We start from the raw sequence: 24,880 nt of genomic DNA on the forward strand, positions 1-24,880 counted from the left end.
CGAAAACAACTTTGGATTCCTAAATTAAAGTATCTCTGTCATAACAAATATATATAGGAATTATGGGTTTATTTGTTTTGTAATTGAAAGTGCCTTTACGGGCAATCATGACATAATCTATACGGACTCTAAATTAAGTTATCACGGTTTTAAGGAAACACTGTGTATAAAAACTCCCTCAAACGCGTTTACTTTGTCAGCTGATGCTGGCGTTGTCTCAACCACATTGTACAACAGGGACAAATTTTATAGAGCTGCTAAGCACAAAACTTTGCTTGGCATGAAACATGCATGCTGGCATAGTTTTGTCCTGTTCCCTGTTAACCAAATCACTGCCTGTGTTGATTGACATCCTTCTCTACGGGTGGCATGGTCCAGTTTAGGATATCGTGACATGAGCTGACCAGGGCCCGATTTCATAGAGCTGCTAAGCACACAAAGTTGCTTACCATGAAATTTCTTCCTTAATGAAAGCAGTATTATACCAACCAAATTTCCATTTGTTGTATATTTGTTGTTACTGGTGTTCAGCATCCTTAGTGACTACACAATCAGTCAGTCAATCTCCAATTGGTAGATTAACCAAACTGTACAAAACAACTAATTACGTAAACGAATAAACTCAACTAACCCATGCAATACCTGGACATGTAAACAACACTAAATAATGAAATTATTCAACAAATCTTAATCTGTTATCAATCTGTTATCTGTTACAAATTATCTCACTCCGTAACCAAGGAAAAAGACCAACTACTCGACAAAATCAGACTCTTAATTATACTATCATCTCCTCAAACAAAGAATGCTATACCGTTACTCCTTGTCTCTGAGAACAATAGCAATCTTGAACTTACTCCTGCTACAAGTAAAATAAACCCTGACGCCAACAATTTTAAGTCACTCCTTGAAAAATAGGATTTTAAGTGGGGCTTGCATGCATGAGGGTCTGCACGTTTATAGCACAGTGGCGGTGTTTTGTGCACTTAGGACAAGACAAGACTAGACAATACCTATCGAAACTAATTAACGGCACGTGCACCGTTATGTTGTATCAAAACACGTGCATCGGTTGAAAGGAAAATGATATTTTCATCGACATTTATTTTTTTAATTCGTATCACCTTTGTTACAAATCGAATCAGAACCGCGTTGGGGATCATTTGCAATGTATGTTATGGACAACCACCACTTAAATCTGAAATAATTCCGTAACGCCCTGCGCTGGACCCAACATCATCTGCAAGATCATTTTTGCAGAATGGAACAAACTACCACAGGATATTCGCGACGCACCAACTATTAGTATTTTTAAGAGTAAACTATAAGCTATGGATATGAGTAACATTATCAGGGGGGGGGGGGACTTTATGTAAATCATTGCTGCTCAGTCACCTGCTGGTGTACATTCCGATATGTGGAGGTTGTGCAGATTTCACAAAGTGTCAGGATCTCGTCTCATCTCGAGTTAGGACGAGTAACTCGTCCTATTAGGATTAATCTTAAGGTCTGCATGCTACAGTGCAGGGTTGGAACACGTCCTAAGTCCTAAGATTAGTCTTAAGTTAGGAAGAGTTTTGGTGAAATCGACGGCAGAACCAGAACCGGAACAATCAACCACCATGAAAGTCATGACAGATACTGAGCTTAACTTCAAAATCTCGTTGTAATACTTTTGAATCAAACTTTTCCATAAAGCATTTTCTATTTTCGGAAACAAGTTTAAAGGTATTAGCCTATACAGGAATGGTGAGGCTGACAAAATAGTCGCAGACAGTGCTCGTGTTTTGTGCGTTCAACCGTATACATGTATTTGAACTAACATAACTATTGTCAGGACAAAACAGTAAAACCACACACAATATTTTCAGCATGTAAACAAACTGTAAACACAAATTTAGAAGCAACCGAGGTTTTCAGATAAAGTTTTCTCGAATTATGACTTCACTTCAGAGAGAATTGTTTTAGAGAAAAGTTGGTTCTAATATTATAAACTTGATAATCAGTGAGCTTTAAGACCAAAATAAATACAAAATTATGTTATTTTGTTTATTCTAACCAACCCTGTGTAATACCTTTAAACGGGGCCATTATTGACAGGTAAATAACAATAAGGGACTTACCCAGAGTCTCATCCAGACATCAAGGGAACACCTTCCACTACCGGAGAAAAGAACGAGCAGGAACAGCTTGCTCCTATAGCTGATCAACCTGGCTCTAAGCTGACACTAATGCATAAAGTAGCACCCAGCAACACACCATGTCCGACAGCGTCTGTAATCGAAGAAATCACAACATGTTTTAAGCTAGGATCTGGTTTCACCGAGGTTGATAAAAATAGCGTGAATTAGCCAACTGGGGCACGGCAAACAGGTAGCACCAGCCCCGTCTCATATGTGACCAATAGAGGGGCAATCCCCGGAGATACCACTCAAAGGTATCCCATCACATGTAATCTCTGCCGCACTCCACTGTATAACTCAACTTGAGGATTTCAATAAACCAAAATAACACACTTTAATGCTGACTTTTGTGTGTAGACTGCTCCTGTGTTTACTCCCAACCCTGCCTGTTCTCAGATAATGTTTGTCTGTTTAAGAATTGAACCACGGACAAGTTGAATCCAATGTACGTGACTCTCCTCCGTCGTGAATGAAGTACTGATTGAGTTGTCTGTAATGGTAATAAGAACCCTATCCACCGTCGGTCTTACCCAATGCTCTTCTCGGCTTACTCTAAATCTCCGTGTTATGAAAAGTCACTGGATGCTTAAAGGGCTGTTGTACGATGTGTACATGATAATGGTACGATAAAAGTTTACGGGTTCGGAGTAAGCGAAGTTCACGACCAGAATTAATCAATAACATAGGGAACTATTTTTCTAGCATTTCTCTACGAAACAAAACCTTTGCAGACAGTGCGAATGTGTCTCCTTGACAATTTCACAGGCCTCGTTAGAGACTTGGTTTCTGTTGAGGACGCAAATGTGGCTGTGTCGTGATAAACTTTAATGTCAGTCCAGCCAATTGATAGTTTTACAAATTATGAATGTTACCATCTGTCTATATCAACATTTGATAATAACAATAATGAAAACTTATCAAGCGCACAAATCCACAAAAGTAAAAACTTACAAAATACAGTATATACACACATCAAAAAGTGAAGGTACAAAAAATATTTACTCGTAAACATGAAAAGATGAATCTTAAGGGTTTTTTTTTTATCAAATTGGCTTAACAGATGATTTAACTAGTAAGTGCAGGCAATTTGCTCTATAGACGTGGGGCAGCATGTGAGAAAGATCGGCCTCCTCATGAATGATTGGATATGGGCTCAATAAGGAGGCTAGAATTGTACTGGTTTTACAAGTTATGATTTTTGCTACCTTTATATTATATCAACACAGATAAAACAATTTCTGTGAACAAAGGGGAACATGTAATAGTGGGACAAGACTAATTTGCAATCTTTCAGAATGGCTTGACTCATATGAAGCGCAAATAACTTCAGTTTACGCAATACAGCTGTGCGGCACCTAAATGTAGCCCGAGCCATAGATGTAGCCTGACCTAAATGTAGCCTAACATGTACCTAGATGTAGCCCGGACCTTGGTTCATGTTTGGGGCTACATTTAGGTCCGGGCTACATCTAGGTACATGTTAGGGGGCTACATTGAGGTCCGGGCTACATCTAGGTACATGTTTGGGGGCTACATTTAGGTCCGGGCTACATCTAGGTACATGCTTGGGGCTACATTTAGGTCAGGCTCCATTTAGGGCTCGGGCTACATTTAGGTGCCGCACAAACGACAGTGGATATGGTTTTTAAAATTGTTAGCTTAACCGTCTTTCTGTACCAACACTAATATACGGCTTGTCTCTGAAAAGAGGGAATATGTGATAGGCCTACTGGGAAAAAGACTAATTTGCAATCTTTCAAAATGTCTTGATGCATTGCACGAAGTAACCTATACATTCCTTCAGGTTACATCATAGACCCTAACATGATAATGACAGTGGATATAGATCACCGTGTTAAATAAATTTCATTAGAGGGGGGAAGTTATCTGTCAGCGACTCCCTTCCCTGACAAGCAAAAGATGGGGACTTTGATCAAGTGACATGCAGTGTTGCAATAATGAACTCTCCACACTCCCTTGGAATTGCTAGAGCATTAGGCCAACAAATAAAATTGTTTGTCTTTTGTCCTCAGACCGACCATCATTTTGCTTTGTGACCATTTTTTTTTTTTTTTTTTTTTTTTTTTTTGGGGGGGGGGGTCCCTTTTCCCCTACCTTGCAATAAAATCTTTCCCTGGTATACCCGGTAAATCATTCATATCTACAATCTACACCAACACTATACAGTTGTATTTTTCGTTTGTAGTAACACTATGTTTAAATCTACTTGCTAGGTAGATCATGTTATTTAAAGAACTTGTCATTCTACTACCGCGGAGTAGAGTTTTGGAATTCGGGAGACTAGTTGAAAGAACTGTCCCGCCTAAGTATCAATATGGGCTACTTTATTTTCAAAGACGTGAATTGTCACAGTGAAAGTGTCGTGCTTTGAGTGTGGACTTAAGATTTCAACATCAAAAAGAGTTGAATTTCCCAAAACACTATCCTTTAAAAATATATATCAACAAAATTCGACCGGCCGATCCAAACTTTTGGGGACCCTCTATGGGCAAACAAGCGATTATATTTTGTTGGCCTTACTGGAATCTCACAAGGGTCTGGGTCTTGGTTGGACATTCCTCAATGTTAAGGCAATGGCTGAATGATCTCATTTCTTATTACCATGAATGAGCCCCATGAAAGAAAGGATATTAAACACACAGTGGTTTGTTTGTTTTTAGGACATTTTGTATTGTGATGCTGTCAGTTAGCGTTGTTTTTTTTTCTATGGTGTGTACACGAACATTGATTTGTTGCTGTAACCTAGTACTTTTTCAGTGTATTTATGTAGGTTATTAGCCGTAGAAAAGTGCGCTGCAACGGCTGAAGTGAATCTCTTTAAAGGGAAGGTACGTTTGGTAATCACTCGAAACTACAGGCAATAACAACTTTTGGTTAAAGGCAGTGGACACTATTTGTAATTACTCGAAATAATTAGCAGCATAAAACCTCACTTGGTAACGACTAATGGGGAGAGGTTGATAGTATAAAACATTGTGAGAAACGGCTCCCTCTGAAGTAACGTAGTTTTCGAGAAAGAAGTAATATTCCACGAATTTGATTTCGAGACCTCAAGTTTAGAATTTGAGGTATCGAAATCAAGCATTTAAAAGCACCCACCTTCGTATGACAAGGATGTTTTTTCTTTCATAGTTATCTGGCAACTCCGACGACCAATCGGGCTTAAATTTTCACAGGTTTGTTATTTCATGCATTATGTTGAGTAAAGTGAGAAGACTGGTCTTTGACAATTACCAATAGTGTCCACTGACTCTAAAGAAGCATACAGCAGTTTTTAATAGCATAAAGCATTTTGAGAAACACTTCGAAGTAATGTAAAAAGATACCAGTTGTTATCCCCAAAATTTGAATTTGAGAAACGTTACTGTCAGAAACGTTTCTCGGATTACGTTTTCCAGTTACAAATCTCTTTAAAAGGAAAGTTTACGTTTGGTAATTACTCTTAAAATTAATGGCAACAACAACTTTTGGTTAGACGCCTATAGACGGCAGCTAGTCAAAACGTCATGCCATCAAGTATTTATCTGCATAAATACCATAGCCTTTTGGTTGGCAAGCAGTTTGCAACATCTAATTCTATTTCCTTGAAATTCAGAGAAACTGCTATTCACAATTTCAAAACAGCGCTTAATATGTTAATCCTATGAAATTAGCTTTATGGTGAATTCCTCCCAACAATCTGAGCTATTATTCGCATTTTCTTTATAAATCGTTGACGAGCAAAAGCCACTGGAGCGATGTTAATGAATTTTACTTCACTCAAAATCAGTTCTGGTATAAAACCACCATCCTTAGGGACAATATGTACTTTGTTATCACGAAAGGGTCTCCCAGAAGTGGATACATTAAAACATCTCGTTCGGTTTTTCTATTAACGCTCATATCCAGTGTTAAAGGCACCATGGTGGATTCCACAAAGAGTTAAGACTAGTCTTATCTCGAGTTAGGAAGAGTTAATCGTCCTAACTTAGGACCAGCCATACGTTTATTACATCTCCTAGGACTAGTCCTAAGTTAGGATTAGTCCCAACTCTTTGTGAAATCGACCCCAGGACACGTTTGGTAATAAATTGTCAAAGAAAGATCAGTGTTCTATAACTTTGTGTATATCTCAATATATGCATACAATAACAAATCTGTGATAATTTTGACTTAATTGGTCATCGAAGTTACAAGAAAATAATGAAAAAAAAAACACCCTTGTTTCACACATCCCCCTGTGTGCTTTCATGATGCCTGAGAAAGGCTTCAGGCCTGAAGTCTTTCTCAGATTCAAATATTCAAGTGAAACATTACCTCTTTCTCGAAAACTATTTTACTTCAGAGGGAGTTGTTTCTCGCAATGTTCTACTATCAACAGCTCTCGACCATTTAAAACTGCAGTTTTTCTATCTGGTTACTTTTTTAATTTACAGCATAGTTCGACAATTTGCTATAGAAACACGATTTCAAAGCAACAACTATTTCGTTACCATTTTTTCCCCAAATTGTGAAAAACGTGCTCTAGATTTTACGAATCAATCTAATTTGTCATTTGGCTAATATTATGAAAATGGATGAATTCCACTGCTTTATATTGCACATTTTTGTCAGATTACGTTTCAAGGGATAACCAAATCCACCCTCCTCTTTTTCCCCTTGGTTTGAGCAGCAAGGTGTAACAAATCTATCCCTTCCACTTCTCAGCTTGGTTTGAGAATCACTTGATAACAAAACTTATCCCCTCCTTTCTCGGCTATTGTGCACCCGATTCTTACTTTGTTCTCCCATAAACATGTTAGATGAAAAACAGCATATTTTAAAAATTAGATAACAGCTTTAAGAAAAAATGCTATATAATTACCCAAAAGGTGTAATTATGAAAAACTGTAGTTAACAATGAACCTGCTTTATGTATATTCTGCGTGAGTACCAAACTCCAGTGCCTTTAATTTTCACGCAGGGGAAGTTAGTGTGGCACGCGACTGGAAGGAAAAAACAACAGCATGAGATACGATGGGTCAGGGACGGGAAGTCTGATGCGATACTCGAGTGCAGACCCTCGGGTTTTGCGAAAACATATGGCATTGGAATCACTTCTTCCCAGATGACGGCGACAGAAAAATAAAACGAAACTGTTTGCCAATGATGGTTTTAAATTACGTCTGAAGTATGTGCTCAAACGAGTGTGTTCATTTAGGTCCTACTTCCTTTTTACTTTCAGAGGGTTTATTTTTAGACTTAAGTTTTTGCTCACATTACTTCTTCAGGTAAACAAAACTGAGAGTTACTTTGTGTCAAAGCGTATTTACATATAGAAACGACTACACATTCTGATACATAGTGACAACATGCAATGTTGCAACAGTCATTGCATCTTTTAACAAAAAGAGCAAAGCCCAACTACCAGTAAATCTCAAAGGCTGTACAAAGCAGAATCCAAAAATCAGAGTCCAGCATCCTCCTGAAGACGATCAGAGCAACCACCGGTTCTTCTCAGAACCAACAATTCTCAAAAGAGATTTACAAATTGTGCTTTCACAAACCTCACCTGATTATACTCCCACCATGCAAAGTTTCAAATCCTACTCACAATATGAACATTTCCAAATTTTTTTTACCAAACCTCCTGAAGACCATCAGAATATACTGATCGAAACGTCGAGTTGTTAACTACCGGTTCTTTTCAGAACCAACACTAATCAAAAGAGATTTACACAAATGGTGCTACCGCAAAACCTCCAAGAATTTACTCTCACCCTGCAAAGTTCCAAAACCTACTCACAATATGAAAGTTTCCAGAAGAAAAAAATGTATCAATACCGGTTCTTCTCAGAACCAACACTGCTCACTATAAACCTCTCCTGATTATACTCCCACCATGCAAAGTTTCCAATCGTACAAAAAAAAACATCAATACCTCCTGAAGACCGTCAGAACATGATCGAAACGTTGAGTTGTCAACCAAGGGTTTCTTTTTAGAAACAACACTAGTCAAACTAGATTTGCACATGATGCTACCGCAAATCTCACTTGATTAAACTCCCACCATGCAAAGTTTCAAATCCTACTCAAAATAAAAAAGTTTCAAGAAAAAAACATCACCTCCTGAAAACCATCAGAACATACAGATCGAAACGTTGAGTTGTCAACTACCGGTTCTTCTCAGAATCAACACTGCTCACAGCAAACCTCACCATCTTACGCTCCCACCATTCATAGTTTCAGACACTCCTCGCAATTATCCATATGAATTTTATCCAGAAACAAATTTATCATCTCAAGTCATGCTTTGTCAAATCCTCTGCCAAATCTAACTTTTCTACAACGACTAATGAACGGTTGAGAACAAATCAGACCTCCAATTGTAGGTTTCTCGGATCAACATTTTGCACAATAATTGCTCTTTGTGTGAAACTGAGGATTTATGGTTTGAGGTGTGGAATCAATACCCACACATCAGATGCTGGGCTCATTAAAGTCTGAGCATAGAGCGAGGACACTGGATGTTGGTCTGAGCAAATAACAAACAATACGATGATAAGGGATCAGTGTGCATCTTCAGAGTATTTCGAGTATCTTGAGCTTAAAGGCGGTGGACACACTCAAAATAGGTATTAGCATAAAACCTTGCTTTGTAACGAGTAATGGAGAGAAGTTGGTAGTATAAAACATTGTGATGACGGCTCCATCTGAAGTGACTTAGTTTTCGACAAGGAAGTAATTTTCCACGAATTTGATTTCGAGACCTCAGTTCTCTAATTCAAGCATCTGAAAGAACACAACTTCGTGTGACATGGCTTTTTTTTCTTCTAAATTTCACTATTTTGTCGCAACTTCGATGACCGATTTAGTTTAAATTTTCAACAGGTTTGTTATTTTATGCATATGTTGAGATACAGTAAGTGGGAAGACTGGTCTTTGACAATTACCAATAGTGTCCAGTGTCTTGAACGAAGACGTGTATTGAAAACACAAACATATACGGGAATGGCAAAATGATAACATATTCAATGACTATTATGAGCAGGCATAGGTGAAACGTTGAGACCCATGTTAAGAACTCACTCCGGGGTAGTGAAGTGAGCAACGAGAAATCCCTTGATCCCTTAAAATAGTAGTGGTCGACATTCCGACCCTCCAGAAGAATAACTCTTTAATGGCCGAACGACAACACAACAACCATAAGGAGCTATGACAGAGACAGTGTGGACAGATTTTTTTGTTAAGCAAGTCGCCAGACACACAATGCCTGAAGGCCACTTCAAGGTGTGGGCTATAATTTATTTTTGCCAGGACCAGTTGCCACCTACTCCTGGGGCTGAAACAGGGTTACCCCTTTTACAGTCCATATTATGATGTAGGCTTGGGTATCATCCATCATCAGCCTGGCTGGTAGAGCAGAAAGCACTACCTCCCAACTTTACGAAGCAATCAAGGTTAATGACACAAGTGTCAAGACCGGGACTCGAACCCACACTCTGCTGATCAAACACCTGAGTCCAATTTCATAGAGCTGCTTAAAGTAACAAATTTGCTTAAAAGAAATTGAATTTGGAAACCCACCTTTGGTTTCAATCATGTTAAGGCGTATCATAAAACTAACTAAGAGGTTTTTGAGATAATTGCCGAAAATCCATTGGCGGTTATGTCCAGAAACGTCTCACGCAGAAACGTTTCTCATATTGAAATGTTTTTGAATCCCTCTCTGTAAAAAAAAAAACATTCTTTAGTAGGGAAATGAAGAGAATTATCAACAGCTGCAGTTCTTTTTACCAGGTAAGTTTTTATGGTCATTAATTTTTGGAGCAACTTACAAAAGGTTTCCCTCACTGAAGTGGTTATGAAAATATTGAAATATGAAGACAAAAAATCTATACAAACTACAAACATGATATACACCTGACGATCATTTTTGAGTAAAAGTAATTCAATTTCAATGTGCAATTTTCAATGTGTAAATTTAGGGGAATGGCTTAACTATTTCACCTTTTTTTATTTTTTTTTTATTACCAATTTGCCTTATGTAAAATTGTTGTAATTCAGCCTTTGTGCTGCGAGGTAATTTTTGTAATAAACCATTTTATCTATCTATCTATCTATCTATCTATCTATCTGACTGGTTAATTATCGAATACTGACTACATGATATGAACCATGTATTAAAATTAAACAATTAATGGAACATGGGCATAGGTTTTGTCAATACAATATGAGTAGTGTAGAAACAGCTGCACTCGCACACATTGGTAAATATACATGTATTTTGAGTGACACGGGGTTTGATTGCAAAAGATATCGGGGCCCAGTTTCATAGCGCTGCTCAACGGTAAGCAAATTTTCGTCCTAACTGTCTAGGGGCCAATTTCATAGAGCTGCTTAAGCAAAAATTGTGCTTACGCACGAAAACAGCTCGCTTATTTTACACATGTTACTGGCCAAAATGTTATGCCATATACATTGATTGTGACTGGTAATTAGCTGTTGTTCACTTAGCATAACAATTGAGTGGAGTCTTGGCCGGTAATCTGATCTTACTGAGCAAGGATTTGTTTGCTTAAGCAAAATTTTGTGCTTAAGCAGCTCTATGAAATTGGGCCCAGAAGAATTTGCTTAAGCATAAGCGTATTTCACAGGTTAGCAAGAAAATAAGGTTCCCATCTTGCGCGTTTTGCATCGTGACGTCGTGGAAATACGATTTGGAAAGGTTTGCGGTAACACCATGTAATGACTATCTCTAATGAGTTGGGTTGGTTCTGAAAAGAACCGTTGGTTTCAACTCGACGTTTCGATCAGTATGCTCTGATCATCTTCCGGAGAAAGCAAGTCTATGTGTTCGACTGAACCGACTGCGCACAGCACCGCTTCTGGCGGTGCTCGTATCGCAACGCCCTATGAACTGCCTAGCATGTTTCTACGAAGTGTTGAGAACAAAATTCATTGAGTTCGCGAACAGGGACCAATTTCATAGAGCTGCTTAGCACAAAAATTTGCTTAGCATGAAATTTCTTCTCTGATAAAAACAGGATTACCAACCAAATTTCCATTTATTCCTCGTATAATGTTACTGGTATTCAGCTGTTGTTTGCAGTCCTGAAAATCGGGTGGAAATTTAGTTGGTTATCCTGTTTTTATCAAGGTAGAAATTTCATGCTAAGCAAATTTTTGTGCTTAGCAGCTCTATGAAATTGGGCCCTGATCTATGTTGTACCGTCGCACTACATTCAAAATTACAAATGTGTTCTCCAGATTCATACAGTCTGTCAGCCAAGGGGCTTAACATATTTATTACGCGATCTTATCAGCGTTCACAGACCTGCTTATTGCGTTGTCCATTAAACTGCAGAAAAAGAGCAAATCATGAATAATTTTTTGACGCAAACTTTGCAGGGATCTTGTGTCGACCTACAAACAAACCTCTGGGTCAGGACCACAGACTCTAGGGGCGTGACCCATTTCTGGGTCAGTATGACGTGGAATCTGTGTCAAAAAGACACAGAAATAGATAAATGCCGCAATATCCGAGTTCAAAATATGCGTCAAAATGACACAGAAATGGATCAAAATGACGCACTATCCAAGGTCAAGTCTGTTTTAAAATACCACATAGGCCTAAATGGATCAAATAGACGCAGTATCCGAGTTAAAATCTGCGTCAAAATTGCAGAGAAGGTGATCAAAATGACTTTGTATCCGGGTTCGAATCTGCGTCAAAATTGCAAAGAAGTTGATCAAAATGACGTTGTATCCGGGTTCGAATCGGATGCAAAGTATCGAATGGCGTAATATCCGAGTTGAAATCGGTGTTAAAATGACCACAAAGTTGATCAAAATGACGCAGTATCCGAGTTCAAATTCCATTTTAACCACTTTCCGGGTCATACTGACCCGCAAAAGGGTCAGGACTGCCGGTACCCGGAATCCTGGTTAATTCTGACCCGGGACACAAATAATGAAACACAACATAATGACCTGCCTCCAACTTTCCGTGCGATTGCTTGACAGGCAAGGGTTGCTTAAAGTGACAGATTTTACATTTTGCCACAGAATTTCATCTAAGATAAGAATCAAGTATAGCAAAATACCTGTTTGAAGATTTGTTCTTGTCTTTGCCTCTCAAGAAATCCTGACAAGGATCATTGAGGCTCCATCTTCTTTAAGATTGTGCGTTGTCTTCTAATTTGCTGTTAATGCATCCAGGAAATTGTAGCCCTCTTGCAAGCACGTAATGTCATGAGTCAGCTCTCTTCTGTTAAAATTTAAAGAAGAAACAAAATGTCAAGACTTATGATTATTCGATTTTATAAATTGTGAGATAAAGGCGGGGTATACTTGTCTAAGACCAGTATCCTCATTTTGTGTATCCTAACATGCATACAAATCTGTGCAAATTTTGGCTCAATTGGTCACAGTGCTCTCAGATGTCTGAGAAAGGCAGTACCTGTAGCCTTTCTTAGTTTCATATTTTGGGTGAAAATTTACCTCTAAAACTGCATTACTTCAGAGGGGGTCGTTTCTAACAATATTTTATCAACAGCTCTCCAGTGTTGTAAAGGTACGTCAGCCTATCTTTTACATTGAGTTCAAAATCCATGTTCACATTTTTAAAGGGAGTGAAATGATACCTCCTTCTCTAATACTGCATTGGTGCAATACAATTTGTTGTATAATATCAACAGCTCTCCGGTGGTCTCAAAGGCAACTTTTTAAGGTCATTAAAATTTTGGAATAATAGCCAAAATTATGTACATCTTTGGCGTCATTCTGTAAAACTAGGTCAAAATTCTGTTGAGTTGGCTTCATTTTGGTCTAGATATACACTCATAACATGATAAGGAAACAAAAACATAAGTACGTCTTTGTATTATTGTTATTTTTTCTATCTTGAAAATGTTTGCTTACACTTGTCGTGAGTAGATTGTCCCCATAACTACGGACATTATTCCATGACCCTGAATTGCCCCGGTCGCTGCCCGGGCTTTTTGACGCTATGGGTCGGCGTAGAGGCACGTACAAGTCACGCTCTATTTAGAGAAGGGGAACTCGAGTAGGCTATAACCCAAAGCAGTTTGTATATGGTTAGAAAAACATTGATTTCCCCCCCCCCATTCAATGTTCTACTGTTCAATGGATAAGTCATGACAAAATTAAGGGTTTGTGTTTTAAGGAAAACTGGGCAAGATCTAACGACAACTTTTTCCTCATTTATATATATGCGCGAACTCTGAAAAATCTACTCCGCGGTAGTAAAGCGTAAAGCAAGACTAATTCTAAAAAGAACAAAATCTACCTAGCAAGTAGATTCACACAAGGTGTTTCCACAAAACAAAAATATATATTATACCATCTCCGCAAAAGATTGGGCTAACATTTGGAGCCAACTCCAAATGACTCTTTACACATCAAAATATGACAATACAATAGTTTGGTTATGAAGCATGGGATTTGAAGCATTACTATAGGAAGCAAGTTTCCACTAATCTGTTTCAAATGAGGACTAAAAATACACCCACCAAATCTGACAGTTGAAAAACTATGACATTGTATCCCACTCCTGATTTGAACACAATTTATTTCAACAAGTCCATAGGTCAACCAGCACTTCGAGTTAAATGTACACTTATAAATCTTGTTACACAAACATTGATAATGAGTAATGGAGAGCTGTTGATAGTATAACACATTTCGAGAAACGGCTCCCTCTGAAGTTTTTGAGAAAGAGGTGGTTATTTCTCAATATTGAAATACTTCGGGCCTGAAGACTTTTATTAGGCATCTGAAAGCACACACATTGTGCAACAAGGTTTTATTTTTCTTCATTATTCTCTTGCAACTTCGATTACCAATTGAGTTGAAATTTTCACAGATTTATTATTTAATACATATTTGGACATTTGTGCAACAAGGTTTTTTTTTCTTCAGTATTCTCTTGCAACTTCGATTACTAATTGAGTTCAAATTTTCACAGATTTGTTATTTTATACATATTTGGATACACCAGTTGCGAATACTGGTCTTTGACGTTTACCCAATGCGTCCAGTGCCTTTAATCTTGTTCAGCAAACACAAGGTTTTTTTGCTCTTCTTCATAATTATCCACATTGTCAAAACGAGACCATGTTAATTTAATATCTCCACCTGCCAGCGAATTGTTGCATGATCAAATATAACCTAAACGACTTTTCTCTCTCTAACACACATGCCCTTTATCGGAGTCAACATTGTCCGAGTTCTCAAACATCCGTTTTTCCCCCTCTCGGGCTAGACCCCCCCCCCCCCCCCCCACTCGACGCACTTCAAAAATGGAACAAGTGACATATGCTAAGTCGTCATCTCGCGAGATTTTATCGATATCGTGGCATTTGCAAGTTTCAGGCCGGAGTGTATAGGAGGAGAGTGGGAGTGTTTTCTTGAAGGGGTTTAAGCAGAAAGCATCGAGGAAAATGTACTTAAAAATCACTCGCAAAAAGTATACTCGGTGCTGTAAAGTAATACATCTACAAGAAAACCTGAGTTGATGATGAACTTAAAATGGTGAATAATAATAACGAGGAGACATGAATAATTGTGTGTTTATATGCACACATTATATCTTCGGAGTGGAATAATATATAGCCAGCATCAAATCGAGCCTTTATCCTCAAATAATCTACCTTAATTATTTGTCGGGCATTGCTCACAGTGCAAACAGCACCGAGGAAATGTGCTTAAAAATCACTTTCAATATACTCGCCGTGTATGTATAAAGTAGTACAAATACAAGAAAACCTGGTTGATGAACGAATGGACATATTGTGTTATGGACACGGTTTATCCTAGGACTATATGTTAGTACTACACTGGAATGATATTAAGCCAGTTTCAAATTGAGTCCTTTACCTCATACAATCCACATTATTTGTTTGCATTGAATTGTATGCTCAATGCAACCGACTATTATGTTGGCTTATATTATTGATCATTACAAAGGCTTTGAAACTCTTGGCGGGGAAGACAGGTTTAAGTTTTTGATGGACACTCCCGATGAAGCGATTATTATTATTATTTGCGTTGCCAAGTACTTCTTTTTATTTACTGTTTTAAAAGAAAATCGACTGTGTGACTATTTGTTTTTGTTCTAAGTTAAACTCCTGTCTCTGTATTTTATAATATTGTTACCCTCCCCAGTGTTATGGGTTGTGTTCCGTTTGGAATAAAACATAATACAATACAATACAATTAATCTTTAAGTTAAAGACAAGGTATACGTTCAAATGGTAATCATTCTTATATTAAAATTTACTCGGTTAGAAGTACAGCAGATTTTTCAATAGTATAAAGCATTTTGGAAAATATTTCACTTCAAAATAATGTGGTCATAGCAAAATGTATTGATTTTTATCGAAGTTATCGTGTACGTACACGATACCTTTGGATTTATCGTGTCGTTTTTTAACACAATTAATCAAAAATTCGACACTTGTGTTACCTTGAAAGGCTTTACACAAGTGAGTTATGTATACACATTCAACAACAACACACAATTAAAATGGTAATTTGATAATTGACAAACCTTTCGTGTTTCGTTTTTTTTTTACATAAGTGTATCAAAGAACATCCGTGATAAGCCAAACACCGTGGGTGTGCAATACAAGTAAGTGCTATGAATTTTGATTATATAGATGGGGTCATAGATAGGTTTTTTGCCAACGTGATGCTGACTTGGAAGTGTCGTGGCCGAGCGGTTAAGAGCACCGAATGCAAACTATGGTGTTTCGAATCCCACAGTGGTGACACGTGTGTCCTTAAGCAAGACACCTAACTATTGTTTCGTCCTTCGGAAGGGGGACGCAAAGAGAAACGATTCATGCATGAACCTTTTTTCAGACTCGAAGGTTTTTCCAAACCTTGTTACTTCGAAGAAATTCTTTAAAAAAAAGATTTATACTATCAACAGCTACAGTGTTTCTCCTGAAGTAAGTTTCCAGCATATTAAAGTATGATACCAATAAAGGATGTGCATTTATAGAGTACAAATAAAAATGTTAACAATTTTTTTCACACAGCATAGTTCATACAAGGTCGGAAACTCCCTTTGGAATAGTTTTACTTGAAATGCAACAGTTTTTGAGAAATTAGTAAAACAATTAGTTTTGATCTTGCAAGTCCAAAACTCAATGTTTGAAAACAGTGGAAAATGTAGGGTCCCCCCCCCCCCCTTTACTGGTGACTCCAAGTCCAATGACCGATTGAGCTTTAACTTTCACAGGTTTGTTATTTCATGTTTGTTTGGGCCTCATGAAATATGGCTACTGGTCTTTGATAATTACCAAAGTTAAACACGTTATCGATGGTAATTTTTGACAAAATGGAATAATGATTTCACATTATGATGAGCTTAACACAATGAGAAGTGAAATCATCAAAACATTTCCTTGTATTCTAAATAAAGCCTACATCTGTTATGCATATATAATTATGTATTCGTTATTCACCCCAAGTTGTACTGTCATTAATGCGCCATCTACAGTACTCGCATGTACAATAGTTGTGTGTGATTTGTACACATTCCTTGTTGCTAATTCAAGAAACATATGTCAAGCACTTAATCCTATAATTACATTTTTTTTTTTTTGATTCATACAATTCGCTTAATTCACATCTGTTTAACCCTTGCTCAACCCACCGAACCATGTCTCATTCCAATCAGATGAACGTTCTCTACGTACCCCCAAGAGCATTTTTTCGAAATTTGATGCATAGATTGACTTTTAAAAATGAGATTTGTTAGTTTTTCTGACTTTCCTCTTTATAAATTACGGTAGCGTATTGCCAAAACATGAATACGTGAAACGTTTGAGGTACATGCTTTTTATTCATAAGGTTGCAATAAGTTTCCGTAATAAATTAATATAACACATTGTATTGTTAAAGAATTGAGTTTGTACAAAATGTATGTTGCTATATAGGTCTATACAGTGATCAGTAACATTTAACTTACATTTTTAAATCAATATTATACCATGATCAACGGGAAAGTATACTTTTCTTCCTCTTTTTTTTAACCGCTCGATTGTTTTAATCCTGTGTATAAATTTTTATTTTAAATCTTCGGACATAATTCTTTGTTGGCAGGGGCCGTCCAGGGTAAGGCAAGAGTTTTAAAAACTGTCATCAAAGCGATGTGCCCTCCCAGACCCCTCCAACAAAAAAACATACATGATGATGTATACAATAAAACTAACATGTGAAACTTTTAATTCGAAAGGTGGTAGTGTTTTTGAGATATCGTCAAAAATCCGGAGCGGTTTTCTACACGCAGCAAGAATAAATCAGTAACGTTTCTCCGATTTAACATTTTGGGGCTAAAAACTGATACATTTACCACATTTGGCCTACTTCATATAGTGAAACATTTTCGTTAAATGCTTTGTACTATCGAAAGCTGTTGTAGGCTTCTAACCCCAGGTACTTTTTACTGCCATTAATTTTAGGACTTATTACCAGACGTATAGTTTCCCTAAGGAAGGTACGTGGGAGCCGCACATTATTATGATCTCGTTAGTCAATTTATTTATAAATGTCAAGGAAATCTCTCGGATTTAAGACGTATGTGTTTGACACTTATCTTGTATAACTTGACGTGAACACTTGCTTTTGTTACGAAACTCGGAGCACTGCGCATTGCCTGACCCCGGGTCAAATCGGTCCCGGGTCGACTCTGACCCCGGGTACACTCTGACCACGGGTATACTCTTAAAAATCATTACAATGGCGGATGTTATGCAAAAAGAAAGGTGAAAACATATAATTGTAAATTCATGGTACAACTTACCAATTTGAGTTACTTTGGCTGTCAGATAAACGGGGAGACTGTGTGGGACTATAGTAAATCTAAGCTAGGCTGTGGAACGATTGTTTTGGCAAGTATGGCGACCAACCGTTCGTCACACTCCGTTTCACCATTAATGGTGCAGAAACGGCGAATGAGTTAGATAGAACTGGCTACCAGTCGTGATCAAGTTGCTCTGTACTTCTGGCGCAGTGAACCTACACCGGGTATCTGTGTTAAATTGTATAGTCCCGCGAACTCTGCGTTTCGTGAAACTGGGGGTTCATTTATAGTCCAGGGGCCGATTTCACTAACGTCTATGTTTGCGATCATCGCTAACACACTTGCGATGAGATCGCAAACCTCAAAACCATCGCAATTGCGATGTCGCTAATTCTGCGTTTCACTAAAGTCATCGCAATTGCGATGACGTTAAAAGGGGAATAAAGTTTTTGTACGAGGCTAATAGTAGTGACCTTTGACATCCCGCAACAAAATCGTCGGTCGTCGCTCGAAATGAAATGGCACGGTGCAGTTTATATGTAAGTCGTTGTCATGTTGGTGCATACGAACTATTGTGGACGATTTTTAGGCAATCATTTACAAAGGGTTAAAGCATTTATAGGCCTACGGCCTCTATTATAATTTTAGATTTTAATAAACAGTTTTCGTAAATCTGTTCTTACGGTGGGGGGTTGATGAAAATTCTGACATATCTGTCTAATAATATAGCTTCACACTGTCAATTTGCCAATACATCACACATTTTTTCTAAAAATTATGGTTAAAACAATCGAACCCGTATAGTATCTCCTGTTTACCGATATTAAGGGGCTCTTTGCTGCAGTTGCGTCACTGATAGTTGTCATCGGCAATCTGAGTCTACCAGGTAAAAGACCGCAAGACTAAAATAATGTAGTGCACTCATTTTACTCTAAATCACGGGCAATTTATACGTCAAAACGTACACCGCTATAACTATAAGCACATAATGGCGCAATGTATCATAAGTTTGCGATGAACTTTTACTTTGCGACCACTAACATGTCATCGCAAGATTGTCATCGCTAAATAAAACTTTGCGACGAGTATATTCATCGTTAAGTTTTAGTGAAATCGTCGGCTAAAAATCCATCCCTAAGTTGCGATGGATTTTAGATTTAGCGATCGATTTCGGCGTTTGCGATGACCAAAAAGCGTTAGTGAAATCGACCCCAGACCGATTTCAAAAAGGGCTCACTTTAAAGGCGCTTGACATTATTGGTTATTACTCTAAATATATAATAAGCATAACAACTTATTTTGTAAGGAGCAATGGAGAGCTGTTGATAGTATAAAATATGGTGAGAAACGGCTCTCTCCGAAGTAACGTAGTTTTTTAAGAAAAAGGGAAAGTCTCACTCAAAATATTAAAAGACTTCAGGCCTGCCTGCAGCCTTTTATTGGGCATGTGAAAGCAAGGGTATCTTTTTTCATTATTTTCTTGCAACTTCGATGACCAATTGATTCAAAATGTTCACATGTTTGTTATTGTATAATACTGGTCTTTGACAATTACCAAATGTGTAGGCCTATATAGTGCCTTTAAAGCAGAGTTGCAATTTAAAGGGAGTGCATATCGTTTGGTAATAGGAAACCGCCGTTTGTTTCTATCTTGTATAAATGTAGATACAAGTCCATAAAACTAACCCGTGACAAAAAAAAACCAAATGATGGTAGCACTTTTGAAATATTGCCGAAAATTACTGTCAGTCACGCTTCTTTCAAAGTTTGAGGGATACAAGGTGATACCTTTTTCTATAACCGTTATAGGACAGTACTATATGACGTTTTTATTGCCATTAATTTTCAGAGGCTATACTTACAACAGACCCTTTAAATTCTTGTCAACACTTCATTCCACTTTTGACAATACATGAATAGACTTACGACGACCCACTTGTAAAAAAAATCAATTTGTTACTGACCGCTGACTTGATCCAATTCCAGATTGATCTGGCACATTCAACTCTCACTACCCCACGAGAATAAACGTGTTTTCGTTTCAGCTACGTGCTTAAAAGCAGGTTACGTCGTTTCTATACTGTTAGTACAACGGGTACACCTGGTTCCCGCCTACTCAAAAGATTGTGCACTGCACACTTAAAAGCACTTGACATCTTTGTTAAAGCATTGGACACCTTTGGTTAAAGCACTGGACATTGCACTTACATTGTTTTATGCTCTATCAACAGCTCTGCATTGCTTTTTACCAAGTAAGTTTTTATGTTAACAATTATTTTTTAGTAACTACTAATAGTGTCTAGTGCCTTTAAACCCCTGGAAGTGTGTCATTGTTATGTCACTGTTTTCCAGATAAATTTGGCTTCGGGCAAAATTTTCAGAATTTTGATTCTGTGTACTCATACGAATCCAAACAAAATTGTGAGCCGTGACTTTTAACGAGCTATAAAATGCACTCACTGTAAAGTATTACAGTCTTGATGGTATACCTTTGTTGATTCAATCAGACATTAATAACAAAAACTTACCTAGTAAAAAGTACTGGAGAGCCGTTGATAATATAACACATTGTTAGGAACTAAGCCCTTTCAAGTACATGTAATGCAGTTTTCAGAGAAAAGGTTAATTAAATAAATGTTCACCACAAAATTTGAATAGGAGAAGGACATCAGGCATGAAGCTTTTCTCGGGAATCTGAAAGCACACAATTCTATGATGATTTTTCTTTTATAATTTTCTTGCAACCTCGAAAACCAATTGAACCCAAAACTATTTAATGCGTATGTTGGGTGACAACAATTTATCGCACAAATTTTGGTTTCGCAAAGGGAACCGACCGTAGTGTTTCACGGCAAATGCCGTTTCATATATTATTAACAGATATATTCCATGATTTGTATATTTGTTTGTTTAGATGATCTTCCCGTCAAGGGAACTGGGCAAACTATTTATTTTGGACATAAACGCCAACCTAGCAACATCCAATCTCTCTCATACTTTAATATTTAATTTGCTTAACGACTACGGTTATGAGTTGCATAAAATCAAGAATACCAAAATTGTGATTAAGTAACTAGACGACAATAATTATTCTAGTCATTGTGGAATTAGCTAACCAGCTTGAAGGATTCGAACCCACAACCTTGTATTAACAAGTCCTGCAGCCGATTTCACGAAATGTAGGATCAATCCGATCTCGAGTTAGGACGACTGACTCGTCCTAAACTTGGGATGGGTTCCATGCGTCTATGACTACGGAACTTAACTCGTCCTAAGCCCTATATCAATCCTAAGAGGGAAAGAGTTTGGTGAAATCGACGGCTGCAGTCTAACCACTAACGTGCTTCAAAACCATACCAGTAGTTTGTTTACGGTAATTGTGTGCAACAACCGTACGATTTCTACATTTTTTTCTTTCTTCTAAGATGCATCTTTACGAGTCTTGAGGCACCATCGGCCATTCAACTGAATTTGAAGATAATTGTTCCAACATAATGCAATTATTAAATGGAAACGAACGTGACTTCTGACTTCAAACTGGTTCACAAAACTGATTGTCTGGTTTCATAGTACAACACAAATTCATCGCAATTCATCAGTGCATGCACGGCCATCTTACTGTTTGATAAGTCCCAAGTCCATACGGAATTAAAAACTAGCGTCAAGAGGAAAATGTATATCAATGACTGAGAATATTTTGTTTCTTTGGAGAGGGAGGGAAATTTAAATTAAAAAAAAAATATCAGTAGAGTTTGAGTTTCCGGATGCAGACAATATTAATCTGTCCCGAAAAAAAAAATATCCGAATCGTATTACAGACAAATACATTCCTAGAGCAGAAAGACCAGAAACCTTTTTATTTCCGTCAAAGGGAACATATCTTTGGTTTTTGGAAGTGTCCAACCCTATAGTCAATGGTGATCGCGTTGTTGAGATATCGACGAACTGAAACCCGGAGCGGTTATGTACAATCAGAAAGAATAATCCGTAACTAAAATACACAATCTGAGAAACGTGTGTTGCAGTAACCATTCTCAGATTTAATTTTTGTAAGTATACAAACTGACATATTTTTTCATAACCACACTTATCGAAGCTGCCGTATACCTCCATTGCCATTAATTTTAAAAGCAGTGGACACTGATAGCTAAGCCCCGTGTTCATATAACCCAAAGTATTTCAAATTTACCCATTCACTTTCCCTTGTGTTTTATAACTTGTCACTTTATTTGGTGACACTAACAGAAATACGGAATGATACAGATCTATATTCGCCTAGACTTGGTAAGCAGTGCATGTTTAGTTATAAGCAGGACAGATCTTTTCAGAAATGTATCTTGAATTCCGCAGCAGATAGCAATACCTGGTTCTAAGAGAAAAAATCTACACAGCAAAGTAGATAACGGTTACACTATAACAGAAATAAAGAATGATACAGATCTTAGCAAGTAGGATAAGCAGGACAGTTCTTTTCAGTAAGTTAGTCTCCTGAATTCCGAATCTACTCCGCGGCAGTAGAATAAATAGCAAGAACCAGTGATAAAAAAAAAGAAAATCTTAGCAGTAAAGTAATATTATACAGATATGGTGATTCCACAAAATGAATGTTTGCTGAATACATTTATAGAACAACTTTTATTTGAATGTCCTCTTTTTCGGGGGGGGGGGGTGGCCCTTGCGCCCTGACCCGTCCCCTGCAAGCATAAATCTGACCATAAATCAAGGACCCCGTTTTGCTCTTTCATTGTTTTTGCTTTTTTTTGAAGTTCAGATGCCATCTTAACATCTGTTGAAACTTTTCTGTCGTGTAGTCGTTTGGTTTGGGAGGTTTTAAAGTTTCTTTTAGCGACATCCCCAATTGTTTTGTGTATGCCTATAAATAGTGTAAAAGTGAAAAGAAAATGCCTCACTCTGTCCATTTGGTTAACCCCAGTTTGAACGCGTACGTGTAAATGTCAGCTCATTATAGTGTCCAGTATTTGGTATATTATTTCTCTAATTATTTAAGTTCTTATGGGTCACAATGCCCTTATGCGATACAATCCATTTTTCTTCTCTTTTCAATATCAGAAAAACAAGTTCACTTTGGGGATTTATTTGATAAGTGATTTTATGGTAAAGTACAAAATTAAAGACCTCTCCGCTCATTAAAAGGTTTTAATGATCTTCCTGTCAAGGGATTTCGGCAAACTCCCAAAAGAGATACAATCACCAAGCAGGAAACAGCCAATGTCTTTCACGAATACAATCATTGGTTTAATGTCTATGATTATGAGCTGCACAAAAAAAAAAAAAAATGGTGATTCAGTAACTAGACAACATCAAGCTATTGCTAACAGCGGTTAGCTCGGTAGGATTCGAACCCACAACCTTGTAACACCAGCCCAGCAGCCTAACCACTGGACTTTACGCATTCTGCACTAGATGTCTAAACTGCTTACAATCAATCTCCCTCACACAAACATTGGTTTAACGTCTATGATTATGAGTAGCAGAAATCAAGAAAATGTAATTCAGACGGCAATACTTATTCCAGTCATTGTGAATTCAGCGGGTTGAGCTTGGTAGGATTCAAACCCAAAATCTCGTGATTGGAAGACCTGAAGTCTAAACCATGCACTGGACTTTACGCAACTATGTCTTTCAATATTGGCTGTGAATACCTTGAATCAGACAACTAGCACTAGGTTTGGCAGGGGGAAAAATACTAGTAGTTCAAATGTTGTATCAAATAACAAGCCTCCGATTAGCTTGGTAGAATTTGAACCACACACCGTGTGATTGCAGTCACCGAATAGCCACTGGACCTAACGCATCCTTTACTAGATGTCTAAACTGTCATTGAGAGTGAATAATGAATCAGATAACTAACACAAGGTTTCGCAGAAAGAATAAAAAATCTACTATAGCAGCGCGAGTGTTGTATCAAATTACAAGCTCCAATTGGTAGGATTCGAACCCACAACCTTGTGATTACAAGATCTGCAGTCTAACCACTGGACTTAACACATCCTGAACCAGATGTCTAAACTGTCATTGACAGTGAAAACCTTGAATCAGATAACTAGCACTAGGATTTGCAGGGGGGGGGGGGGTAACTATAGAAGTTTGAATGCTGTATCAAATATAAGCCTCCGATTAGCTTGGTAGAAGTCGAACCACAAACCGTGTGATTGCAAGTACAGCAGTCACCGAATAGCCACTGGACCTAATGAGTAGTGAATATGAATCAGATATTAATAGCAAAAGCTATCGCAGAAGAAAAAAAACAACATACAAGTTGCTCATGTGTTGGATTATATTACAAGCCCCAACCCCATTCTTTTGTGTTCGTCTGACAATTCCACGCAACCACACCCTCACACACCCATTTCAAATCTTGACCAGGCGCGCCGGAGATAGTTTAACTTTCATTTTACACTACAGTATGTATACAGCACAGAGAAAGAGTCCTATAAGACTAAAGAACATCCTCATAGCTTGCTGAAATTTGATAAGACAAAAGCAATTGAAAGGTAAAAGCTTTTGGTAAAACTCGTACAGCACTGGCACATTAACTTAAGAAAGGAAAATCACAAACTTCACCATTAAAAACGCTCAAGCCCTACCTCAACACAAAACCTAATCTTACCTGTATTCTGTACACAGTGATCTTTCAAGCTGGAGCTCGCGAAGAAGTGACGATGAATGAATTATAGATTTGCAAGACTTTCCTTCCAAACCGGCAAAAAGGAAGAGAAGACTAGTATTGATTCAAAGCGAAGTCTGCCCGTAATGTACACCCTGACTCGCGTCCGTTAGTCAGCTCAGCTGAACTGGTGGTTTGTTGCGCAAACACGGACCAGCCTGTTAAACGCAACGATCCGCGACACTCAGGCCCAAG

General features: G+C 37.8%; 1 protein-coding gene across 1 annotated transcript in view; it reads right to left on the reverse strand.

The window, feature by feature from the left end:
* The window catches only part of LOC117300856 (neuropeptide CCHamide-1 receptor-like), a 47,905-nt gene extending 23,237 nt beyond the window's left edge, over positions 1-24,668 (reverse strand). The window contains exons 1-3 of the mRNA XM_033784705.1: positions 24,629-24,668; positions 12,269-12,432; positions 2,124-2,274 (exon numbers count right to left, since the gene is read on the reverse strand). The gene's annotated coding sequence lies outside the window, so the exon portion shown is untranslated. The remainder of the gene's footprint in view (positions 1-2,123; positions 2,275-12,268; positions 12,433-24,628) is intronic.
* Positions 24,669-24,880: the final 212 nt, after the last annotated feature.

Source organism: Asterias rubens, chromosome 16 (genome assembly GCF_902459465.1).
Source record: "Asterias rubens chromosome 16, eAstRub1.3, whole genome shotgun sequence".
Classification (NCBI taxonomy): Eukaryota; Metazoa; Echinodermata; class Asteroidea; order Forcipulatida; family Asteriidae; genus Asterias; species Asterias rubens.